Consider the following 12,406-nt stretch of genomic DNA (forward strand, 5'->3'; position numbering starts at 1 on the left):
CTGCAGGCACTCATCTTGGCTGGTAGCTTGCTGAATGCTGACCATGGAAAGGGGTATGGGACACGAGCGCGCAGTGACACACCGTACATACTCCTCGATGTCGCCGCCCTCTTCCATCTCTTGGGGAGTGGCTTTCCGGGGGTGGCGCGACAGATAATCGGCAGGATTCCGGGATCCTGGTTGGTACTCTATCTTGCAGTTGTAGTTTTGCAACTGCAGCATCCACTTTTCAATTCGTGGTGGAGGTTTCGTTGAAGTCCCGGAGAACAGTGATACTAACGGCTTGTGGTCGGTGGCAACCACGAACGGCTTCCCGTACACGTACAGGTGGAAGTGCCGACAGCCCCAATGAATGGCGATGGCTTCCTTCTCTATTTGTGAGTACCTTTGCTCGGTCTCTGTTAACGATCTACTTGCGAAGGCTACGGGGCTCCACTCATCTTGGGGTGTGTTTCTTTGCAAAAGAACGGCGCCCAGTCCAACTGGGCCAGCATCCACAGCAATGAGGGTTAATTTTGCGGGGTCAAAGAACGCGAGCGTCGTGGCTTCTGACAATGACTTCTTGATCGTTTCGAAAGCTTGAGCCTGCTCGCTTCCCCATGTCCACGGTGTGGAGTCTTTGGTCAGTTCTCTCAAGGGGGCTGTCAGGTTGGCCAAGTCCTGGATGAATCTCCCGCAGTAGTTGACCATCCCTAGAAAGCTTCGAACCTCCGTGACATTGGTGGGAGCGGTGGCGTCTTTGATGTCCCTCACCTTCTCGGGATCTGGGTTCACCCCTTCTGCGGAAAACGTGTACCCGAAGAACTGCAGCCTCTCACACAGGAACTCGCACTTCTCTCGATGTAGTGTCAGGCCAGCTTTCTGGATCCAGCGCAATACTTGGAGCAAACGCTCATTGTGTTCTTGGACTGTCTTAGCATGAACCATAATGTCGTCACTGACGTTGATCGCCCCTGGAATCCCGGCTATGAGTTCTTGTATCACGTTCTGGAACACCTCGGCGGCGCTTGATACTCCGAAGCTCAGTCGAGTGTACCGCCTGAGCCCCACGTGGGTGGAGAACGTCGTGATGTTTCGGGATGCTTCGTCTAGGACCAGTTGATGGTATCCTGACCGGAGGTCCAGTTTCGAAAACCACCGAGCACCAGCCATCTCCCCGATCAGGTCGTCAATCGTGGGTGTGATGTGTCGCTCCCTCTTGATTGCGACGTTGGGGAGTCGCATGTCGACGCATATCCGGACTGCGCCGGGCTGCTTGGGTTTCCTGGCAACCACGATGGGGGACACCCACGGCGTGGGCCCTGACACCTTCTCGATTATTCCAGCCGCTTCGAGTTTCTTGAGCTCTTCTTCCACCAGCGGCCGTAGGTGGAATGCTATTCGCCGGTGTCGGAGGGCAACCGGTTGGACTGTCGGGTCTATGTGGAGGTGGATTTCCTTCCCTCGAAACTTGCCAATCCCCTGGAACACTTCTTCGAACTCACTCAGCAGAGTTCGCATAGACTCGTAGTGCACCCCAAACGCAAAGGTCACTACTCCCAACTCCTCTGCCGCTCGGCATCCCAGAAGCATGCCCTGGCCGTCCTCAGTAACGTAGATATTGGTGGTGACAGACTGAGTTCCATGTGATATGACTGTCCTGAACCGTCCCCGCACGTTCAGCGGCGTTTCTTGGCCATATGCAAACACGGTTATGGTGGACGGGCGCAGGGCCGGCTTCGGGCTCATCGTGCTGTACAACGCCGCGGCCATGATGTTGATGCTGGCGCCCGTATCCACCACTGCCGTCATGTCTTGCGCTCCTACTCGGACGTTGCACTGTGGCAGCCGCCTTGCCTTGCGCGTGGTGGTGCCTATCATGTGAATTCGGTGCACCACCCTCTCCTCTTCTTCGTCATCATCCATGTCGCTAGCTGCCGACTCTCCCTCTTTGACCGCGTTCACCGCCGGGCGGGGCTTGCGGTACCACTTCTTCGACCGGCACACCTTTTCGAAGTGATTGAAACACCCACACCCGGAGCATTTCTTCCCTCTCGCCGGACACTCTGTTGCGGCAGTATGTGGCGGTCCCCCGCAGTAGCTGCACGACTTTGGCTGTTCTGTGGCGGTGGATCTTGCCCCTTTCTTGTCCCATTTCTGCTTGGGCCTGGCCGATACCGCATTAACTGGCTCCACTTTCACTGGTGCTTGAAGCGCCGCCTCCATGTGCGCCGCTCGCGCCTTCGACAGCTCTTTGGTGCGACCCATTGTCAATATTTCAGCCAGCGGCTTGCCTGATTCCTCCAGTATCCGCTCTCTCAGTTTGGCTGACGCGCAGCCCTGGATGATTTGGCCTCTGATTTCTTCGGTTTCGTCTCTGAAACCACACGTGGCTGCTAGATTCTTGAGGCGGGCATGGAACCTATCCAGCGACTCTTCCGGCAGCTGGCGCGCTTGTCGAAATATGAATCGCTCGTAGTCGCGGTTAGCCATTGGTTCGAAGTGTTCATTCAGGGCAGCTATTAGGGTCACGTGCGTTTTAGGTGTGGCTTCCGCTAGCGTCTTGACGATATTGTGAATGTCTTTCCCTCCTAGGTGGATGATCATGGCACGTTTCTGGTCTCGGTGGACTTTAGTGGCCTCAAAGAATATTCGTAGCCTGTCTTCCCAGTCTTTCCATCTGGCCGCCACTGCGGACGGTGACCCCTCCACAGTGAATGGTTCAATTGGGGGTATATTTGTCATGGCTAGCGCGTGTTTGCTCCTGCCAGGCGAGACCTGTGAAGAACCAGGGCGTCTTGCCCTTCTGCGCGCGTATTGCTCTTGCCGGGCGAGACCTGCTACTCACTGGGGTCCTTCTTTGTCCACCCCCTTCTCTACCAGTGTGCTCCACCTGGCACGGCTTCAGGGTGCAGGGTGTGTATCCCTCACGTGAGCAGGTGAATTCCCACCTCCTTGGGGCCTCTAGCACCTCCTCCCAGGTACTCACAGTTGGCTGGGCCAGGCTGCTGCTGTATGAATGGCTCCCCACGTGCTCTCTCCGGTGCTCTGCAGGGCCTGCACGAGGCACAGGTGTCCGGTTTCCCCCTGGGGCATCAGAGCTCAATGTTCCGTCACCTCCAGTGACCTGGGCGACACGCTTGACTCCACAGCCCCCCAGCAGCGCCTCCCTCCGAGGCTCAAAACTGCTACCAGACACCAATGGAGGTCAAGGCCAGAGCGCGCAGGGGCACGAGCGCTGCAGAGGACAAGCCTCACACAGCCGCCACACCCACGCTGAAGACACGACCTAGGGCAATCCCACCCTCGTCGCCAGCTTTGTGGTGTCCTATGACACGGGGAATCTCTGCCTGACCCGGTGATGCCTCGTGGGCAAAGAAGTACGAGGAGTCAGGGAAATGTATTATAACTCGGTCCGCCGCCGGCGCCTAACTGGCGTACGTGCGTGCGTCCCGTTGCTTTATTATCATTTCTTGATCACGTGATCGGACGCGTACGCCCAAGCGTATCGCGTCACGATTCACGATACAACAGGCTCCTTCGGAGAAAAAAATCCCCTTCCTTGAAGATTGTTTTGTATTCATTGTATTATCCCTGAGATGAGATTTCTCAACAAACCCAGTTGACTATTTAACCAATCCCAGTCGCACTTTCTCTGACACATCTGCCAGATTTCCACTATTCCCGATCAGGTAAGTAGTTAACTACAGGGCCGACTGGAAATCAAAACTAGCCCTGGCAGAACAAACCAGACACACTGCAGGAGGCCATAAGCAGAATGGAGCCATGGGGGCACGTTTGCGTCACGGCAGCCCTTCCTGTTCTGAAGCAGTCCCCTCGCCTTAATCCTGCTGGGAAAATTCCAGAGCGGTACAAATATGGTTATATTATGTTAAAAGACTGTCATTGCAAAGTTCACTGAAATGTTTACTCCCGTTTCCAGGACGGGAGGCCCTGCGTAGTCCCTCATCTCCAGAACACACGGGCCAAACATGCAAGATGCACGGAAGTGGCAACACTGCTCACAAAGGCAGAGCATTAAGGTATAAAATAAGCATTGGCGAAAGCGAAAGTAATCGCGATTGCGATCAAAGTGAAAGTGATCGCGAGGACGGGACGCACTGTGTGGTAAGCACGCGAGTGATTGGCGGCTGCGCGCGTGCACGCTTGCGTGAACGTAAGCGCTATGCCAGGAGGTCTGGTAGCACTTTAGAAACCCGTATACTAAATGTCGAGCAACAGCGCATGCGCTGTTCTAGGCTCAACCTAAAAACAAGCATTGGCATAGCCAATAGGTCTCGCCTTTGGGACCTTATAAGTGTTTAACCATGCAACAGTTCATGGTGTTGCACCAAGGATATTGTGCTGCATAACTAAATACTTATAAGGTCCCAAAAGACAGGCAGGAACAAAGATAGAGTTGCCTTGAGTTTGATGACGGGGGTTGTTGCAGGTAGAGGAGGGGAGGAGAAACAGCCAGCAGAGAATGGAGGTACGTGAGAGGTAGGTACATGTAGAGGAAGGTATGAGGTAGGAGACATTTATAGTGAGGGAGAGACAGTGGGGACCAAGATTGGTTGTTTCCCATGAGACAAAGGCAAATAAGAAGTAAGACAGAAGAGATTAATGCATTCAGAAAAGAAATATGGGCAGTAAAGGTTACGTGCGGGGGTGACTAACTACACAGAAAGGGGTGGCATGAAGGAAGAGGCGCAGGCAGACAGGCAGGGAGAGAGCCATAGCAACATAGTGTGAGAGAAAGCCTGGCAAGTAGGGGAGGGAGGGACAGATGTGGAGATGGGCTATGGCAGTCACAGAAATGGCAGGGACAGATTGGAGGAGAAGCGTGAGGGATGCCCTCAAGTTGGGGTGGGGTTGGAGTCAGATAGAGTGAGGGAGTGAGCCAGCAGAGACAAGGAGAAAGTGAAGGGCATGCTCATGGGAGGCAGACAGTGAACACTGACAGGCACAGATGCGATAGGCAGGAATGGAGAAACGTGCACAAATAGAGTGAGAGGGAGGGAGGGCTTGAAGAGAGGCATGTAGTTTTACAAGGTCAAAGAGAGACAGGCTAAAGTTAAAGAGAGGCACCGGCGCATGCTGATAGCAATGGGTTTGCAGACTGAGTGCGAACTGGCAAAAACAGACATGAACAGAGGGAAAGAGATATAGGCAGATTGAATGGAAGTGAATGGGGAGAGTTTTGACAGGGAGATTGCACAGAAGAGGGACACTGGTGAACAGGACATGGCAGAAAGGAGCAGTAGACATGCAGGGAGAAAGGCAAAACAAGCAGAAAGAAAAAAATATATATGTATGTAGAGAGGCAGTTGCTGACTGGAGGGAGACTTAGAAAAAGACGGACATAGAAGAGAGAAAGGGATAATTGGGAAGAGAGCGGGACAATGGAGGAGATATAGGTTTTCCACTGATGGGCAGAAGACGTCGAGATGTGAGTGTGAGAGAAAGAGAGGAGAGAAAATGTGTAGAGAGGATACATACAAGTAAGGAAAGATGGTAGAGAGAGCAGGGTTAAAAGAGAAAGAGCAGATGGCAGAGACAAGGAGCGTTGAAAGAGATGGGGAGGACCGGCATGTGGGGAGTGAGAAAGAGAGGTGGATACTGAGCAAGATAGAGAGTGGATAGGTAGCTGGAGAGGAGTGGAGGAACAGAGCCAGGAACTGGAGAGGTGATCTGGAGGCGGAGAGCGCAAGAGGCCGGAAGGAAAGGGAGAGATGCAGTCAGAGGCCCTGTGTCCACAGTGAGCAGTCTGCTGGGGGTTGTGTCCAGAAAGTGTCGCGTGGAGGGGGCGGGGCTTGATTAGGTCGCAAGTGATGCGCGACGAGGACATGGAGCAAGTGCAGTACAGCGAGTGCCAGTTTGCCAGAGAAAATAAAAAATACAAATACTGAGTTAATAATTTTTAGATAGGTATTGCAGTGCACATCCTTGTAATAGTCTCTTTGACTGCCTTTAAATTATGCTTAAAAGCAGTGTGCATCCGCGTAATATTACTTGTCTGTAAGCTGTTGTGTCAAACGAACAGGGCTCAGATGAGCAGCTCACACGGGACAGCTCGGGTGAGACTGGATACAGAGCACAGACTTCAGAAGGACAACATTCAAAGTTGCATCAAAGGCTACTTAAATAACAAGCAGCAGCTGTTTTCAAGCACACTCATGCTTTGTGGCACCATCCACCTTGTGGGAGCGAACAACAGCCAATTAGCATGCGCGCCGCTCCTTGCTCCCGCAAGGTGGATGCCGCCACAAGCACGAGTGTATGCTTGAAAATGAGCAGAGCGGCGGCTAAAGGCCCTCCTATGCGTAGGCGAGACCTAAAAACACCAGTAATTCTGCACTATTGCAACTTTTTCTCTGAGGGAAAGGAATTACCAATGAAATTTGTGTTTTTGCTTTATGTTGCTTTGCTATCTACTGATATATTCCATCATGTTTTACTTGGCGAAATGTATCCATTGAAATCTCACCACGTGCATTCATAGCATTTGAGGTAATGCAAATTCACACTAACTCCAGTTTTCAGGCTAATAGTTACCACAACCAAGACAGCAATGAGTGCCACAAGCTTCATCTCAACAAAGCCCATATCACTCTAGTATTGCACGAGACAACTTGAAGGAGCATCAAAGCCTGAGGCTCTCAAACACTTAAGCTTTACAGCCCACTTTAATAACAAAACGAGGGCTCATCTGTCCAAGGTAGTGGGCCCATGGTTTGTGTTCCTGTATGCACAACTAAAAAAAATTTACATTGAGGCTACTCTCTTTTGAAGAGACGCACAGCCAGGCTATTAATGGGAAGATTGGTGCACAAACAAGTGCAGCTTCCTCATGGTAGCCAGGAGCATCAAACAAAAATTCAAATTTTCATATGGGAACACCACCAGTGATGTTTACTGCCAAGCTCGCCAATCATGAGAACCCCACCCGAGCCGCTGTTGAACGAAAACCCTGCATTTGAAAGTAGAGTTCATAGGACAATCTCAGAACACAGACATAAGTGTTCTTGGCTCCCAGTGCCAGAAACTCTTTTGGAACTCCTAGAAACCAGTAAACAAGGCCCAACCCTTGTCCACGATTATCCATCACCTACAGAACTTCCACAAAAGACAAATATGAAAGCACTTGTCAAACAACCTTCCTTGCCTTAGGTTGGTAATGCTCTGTGATTAGACAAGTCAGCACTGTCTTTAGACAGAGTCTAATGGTCACAAGAAAACGCTGGAGTCTACAGTGCAGGTGTGAGATTCGAGAGCCATGGGGCACATCTACATTTGGGTATGGTAAAATTCTTCTCCCCTAAAATCTCCACAAAGAAAACGGAGAAACGATTTTTATTTATGCAAAATGCATAAGGCCACTAGATTGCCTGAAAACTGAAAGCAAGGGTAGAGCATTAATATTAAATAAAGAGATAATCGCACGACTTGGAGGAGAAAATGTCTCAAAGTTGTGGCTCACATTGTTTTCGCTGTTACACAAGATATTTTCTACTCAACCCAGTATCCAGAGAGAAAAATTATGGAAAGAGCATAACTGTAAATTCTGCTATTCCCGTATTCCAGAGAAGAGTTCATATTTAAGCCACAAAAGGCAAGTAACTCTTTATTTTCCCCATATTTCAGATCAACAATGCACTACCTATGGAGAGTTTCAAGGCACAGTTTTACTGTATTACGTGGGTGGATTTTGGCTTAAGGGAAACACTGCAACTCGTTAACATGCCTAGATATTGTCCACAATTTAGCATATGCAAAAAGCATAACTACTTCATGCGTATGACGCTGTAATTTAACTTCACCAAAGGCCACGAGCAGTGTGTGCAATGGATGAAAACGCCCACAAAATGCTGGCGAGACCCCATCTTACAGTTTGTGAAAGGCAGCTCAAGCCTGCATTGCTACGACGGCCAAGGCTAGCTTGAAGCATTTACAACATGTTGGTACACTGTCCGTGCTCGAGTATGTGTGAGGGCGACGTCAGATCTAGTGGGAACATGTCGTATGAGTAATGGTTGGTGTTAATAAAGCGATCCCTTCCACAACAGCAGGAATAAAACAAACGTAAAGCAGTCAGTTCACACACCCACAGGTGGGCACCCATGAACGCAAATGAACAGTAGCCTGGAAATCACGGGCACATAAATCGCCTATAAACCCACTTTAAATGATTAGGAAAAAAAGACTAATGAAACAAGAGCTAACGCTGAAGCCGGACGAAAGTGAAAGTGATCGCGATGCACTTAATGAGGCTGAAAGTGATCGCGATGCACTTAATGAGGCCAGCAGAGTGACGAGATCTGTGGTGGGGGAGGGGGAGGGAATTGAAGCGTGGAGAGAGGCACGCTAAGCGCGCGCCCGCGCACATGCACTCAGCCTCTAGGCCGGCCATGGCAGCATCTGGTAGCACTTTTTTTTACCCCTTTACAATAAGTCGAGCAAGCAGCTTGCGCTGCTCTAGGCTCGACCTAATGAAGCACGAGTGTAGGTTATACGGTGAGGGGTGAGGGGGTGCTGGTAGAGCCCTTCTCCTGACCACCTTCAAACACACCAGTAAAATGCAAAAAGTGGTTCTACCAACAGGTGGCAATTGTCTGAGGCGTCGTGTAAGTGAACCCACAGAAATTCCAAAAAGCATTGGCATAGCCAATAGGTCTCGCCTTTGGGAACTTATAAGTGTTTAGCCATGCAACACTTGATGTTGTTGCACCAAGGATATTGTGCTGGATAACTAAACACTTATAAGGTCCCAAAGGCGAGACATATTGGCTATGCCAATGCTTGTTATTTCTTCTCTCTGTCGATTTAACATCCGGCAGACACCGAGGTACACGATGAGCGCTGGAATCAAGCTACATACAGATGGCATGATACGGTTCCCTTACCGGTAAGCTAGCATACAGCAACTATCTTCGTCTGAGACATATGGATTTAGTTTCTAAAACTTCGGGCAATTACGGCGTTCTACTACCAACTGCTAATTTCCTCGTATAGGTGAGCGTTTACAGGTTATTTTACCTCTTAGACGCCAATAGTACTGTAGGGTCAGCAGTTCACACGGATGTTTTCTTGATACAGGGCAGCACTTACGAATACTGCGTCATCAGTACTTTTGATTTCATCCATGACGTATTTAACCACGCTCCAGACCTCTTGCACACCGGGGGGCAGATTTATAATAACTGGCGCATCCCTGCATATCAGCAGGGATGCGCCAGTTATTTTGCGCCCCAGCTCCGCCATCATGAATGCGCCGCATTTACAATGCGGCGCACCATGGGGCAAAAACGGCACAGATGCGTCACGCATCTGTGCCGTAAAAGTGGCGCATTGCTGGAGTTGCGTCGCAAGCGCGACACAGCTCCAGCAAGGCTCTGGGGGGCCCTATCTGCACAATGCTGCGTCAATCCTTACGCCTGCTTCAAGCAGGCGCAGGGTTTTGACGCAGCATGGGCTCAAAAGTGACTGAGTGAAATCTTGTAGATTTCACTCAGCCACTTTTAGGAGGCGTTCCTGCGCCGGAACGCCCCCCCCCTACTCCAGAACGCCTACATGTGGCGCAGGGCTTTACAACGTGACGCATCACGTTGTAAATACCCCGCACCATGGCGCAGGATTTGCGCCGCTGCTGCGTCACAAAAGTGACGCAACGGCGGCGTAAAAGTGGCGCAAGTGCAACATAAATCTGCCCCCGGGTGTTCATGCACTAAATAATCCACTTTTTTTAAAGAAACTTTTTTCGCAAAGTGACAACTAACAATATACATACACTGCAAACTTGTTGGCAAGAAATGGTGTTTGTGCTCTTGGCCACTTAGGTGTTTTCATGAGTTGGTACAAAAACTTTGAACATTGGTAACTGGGAAGTGTTGCTAAAGTGGAATCACTGAATATTTGCTGATAAGCTCATTATAGTATTTTTTCCCCTTATAGATTGGCCCCTAAGGAAGGGACTGCAACGTCCCGAAATGCATCGGGCATTTAAATGATTGTTGCATTATAATTATCATGTGCTATGAAGCTAACAGTAGAATTGTTAACATAACAAGTGTAAATTGGACTGTGTTTTAAAGGTCCATTTATGTTTATGTTTGTGTTTTTGGTATGCTGATGACATTGTTTATGAGAAGGCAAATAATGTTATCTATGTACAAAGGGTTACAGCGTATTTAGAAGGAAACATTTGTATTAAGTGTAAGGGTGTGATCCCAACCCAGTGAATAGTGCGCAGTGCACACAAGTTATCAAACTTGTAATAGCATTCTTTGGATCAGACACTTGGTCAGTCAGCAAGTGTAGCGCTGCAGCACCGCATCGCAATCAGTTGAATTTAAATATTGAGAAAAAGCCGGTACGGTGGCCTGCAGTTTATCCCCCAAATACACTGGTGCTGTGAGTAGTAATTCCAAAACTAAAAACCACGAGAGTGGGCCCGGCCCGGTCTCCATTGGGCTCTGACGGGCACGGACGGGCCCGCCCTTGGCCCGGGAATTGAAGCAGTCACTTTGTTATGGCCCCAAACAGCGGTAGTCAAAAGAAAAGCGCAGCACAACGCCTCCGCGCTGCGGGGGGAGAGGCAGTGCTTTATGCGCGTGTTGTCATCTAGCAGCTCCCCCTCAGGGAGGTTGCAGCGCATTGCACCCTGGACTTTGAAGTCCTCCACCAGGGTGATGTCAGTGAAGACTGGGGCGGAATGCAGGAGAAATCGAGCTGGCATGAACTCTGGCACTACGGTCCTTCCAGGGAATTGAAACAGTCACTTTGCTATGGCCCCAAACAGCGTTAGTCACAAGAAAAGCACAGGACAACGCGGTACAAGTATAAAACAGAGCGGCCCCCGCAGCAGGCTGCTGACTCGAACGACTCCCCTCGAGGTTCCAACAGTGAAGGCTGGGCTAGCGCCTCCAGTCTGTCATCCGCACTGTACTGGAGCATATGTCGTCACAGCTACTATAACTGCAGCGTCTTAACAGAGGAGACACTCTAAGCTCATGTCAACTAGTAACAGGTAGCAGGCAGTAACCAGCGGTAGTTGGCACAGTGGGAACAATGAACACAAGACAGAGAATAACGGACAGTCAAGGGGCAGTGGGGTTGGGACAGAATAAACCAAATTTAGTGACTGAGCAGATTAGCTGCTGCACCGGGGGAACAAACCAATCTCCCCCCTCTTCACAACATGCAGCACACTGCTCATGCCTGCCTCAGTGGGTCACCTCTTCACAACATGCAGCACACTGCTCACGCCTGCCTCAGTGGGTCACCTCTTCACAACATGCAGCACACTGCTCGTGCCTGCCTCAGTGGGTCACCTCTTCACAACATGCAGCACACTGCTCGTGCCTGCCTCAGTGGGTCACCTCCTCACAACATGCAGCACACTGCTCGTGCCTGCCTCAGTGGGTCACCTCCTCACAACATGCAGCACACTGCTCGTGCCTGCCTCAGTGGGTCACCTCCTCACAACATGCAGCACACTGCTCGTGCCTGCCTCAGTGGGTCACCTCCTCACAACATGCAGCACACTGCTCGTGCCTGCCTCAGTGGGTCACCTCTTCACAACATGCAGCACACTGCTCGTGCCTGCCTCAGTGGGTCACCTCTTCACAACATGCAGCACACTGCTCGTGCCTGCCTCAGTGGGTCACCTCCTCACAACATGCAGCACACTGCTCGTGCCTGCCTCAGTGGGTCACCTCCTCACAACATGCAGCACACTGCTCGTGCCTGCCTCAGTGGGTCACCTCCTCACAACATGCAGCACACTGCTCGTGCCTGCCTCAGTGGGTCACCTCTTCACAACATGCAGCACACTGCTCATGCCTGCCTCAGTGGGTCACCTCCTCACAACATGCGGCACACTGCTCGTGCCTGCCTCAGTGGGTCACCTCTTCACAACATGCGGCACACTGCTCACGCCTGCCTCAGTGGGTCACCTCTTCACAACATGCGGTACACTGCTCGTGCCTGCCTCAGTGGGTCACCTCCTCACAACATGCGGCACACTGCTCGTGCCTGCCTCAGTGGGTCACTAGAGGAGGTGAAGGTGTCGGCCGGGGTTCAGAAAAATATGCAAAGCAAGAAGTACGCTGCTGTCTCTCCGCTCCTCGGCACCATTTTACCAGGGAAAAGCTGGGGCCTTCCAAAGATCCTTTGGCTGCATCAGCATATATTATTTTGTTGAATTAATAAATGTTTATTTTATTTTAGCGTTCTTGTCTAGTGCTCTTAGCCACAGCGTATCAGAGTGCTGTACATTTATACAACATGATGCATAGAAGCACAGGCGCACTGAATATTTAGGGTGCACCTTCTCAGATCATAATCCACTGATGCTTCGTTTCTGCCCCACTTCAGCTATCTCTCCTACCTGGCGACTAAACTCTGCCCTCCTGACAGATAAAAA

Source organism: Triturus cristatus, chromosome 7 (genome assembly GCF_964204655.1).
Source record: "Triturus cristatus chromosome 7, aTriCri1.1, whole genome shotgun sequence".
NCBI lineage: Eukaryota > Metazoa > Chordata > Amphibia > Caudata > Salamandridae > Triturus > Triturus cristatus.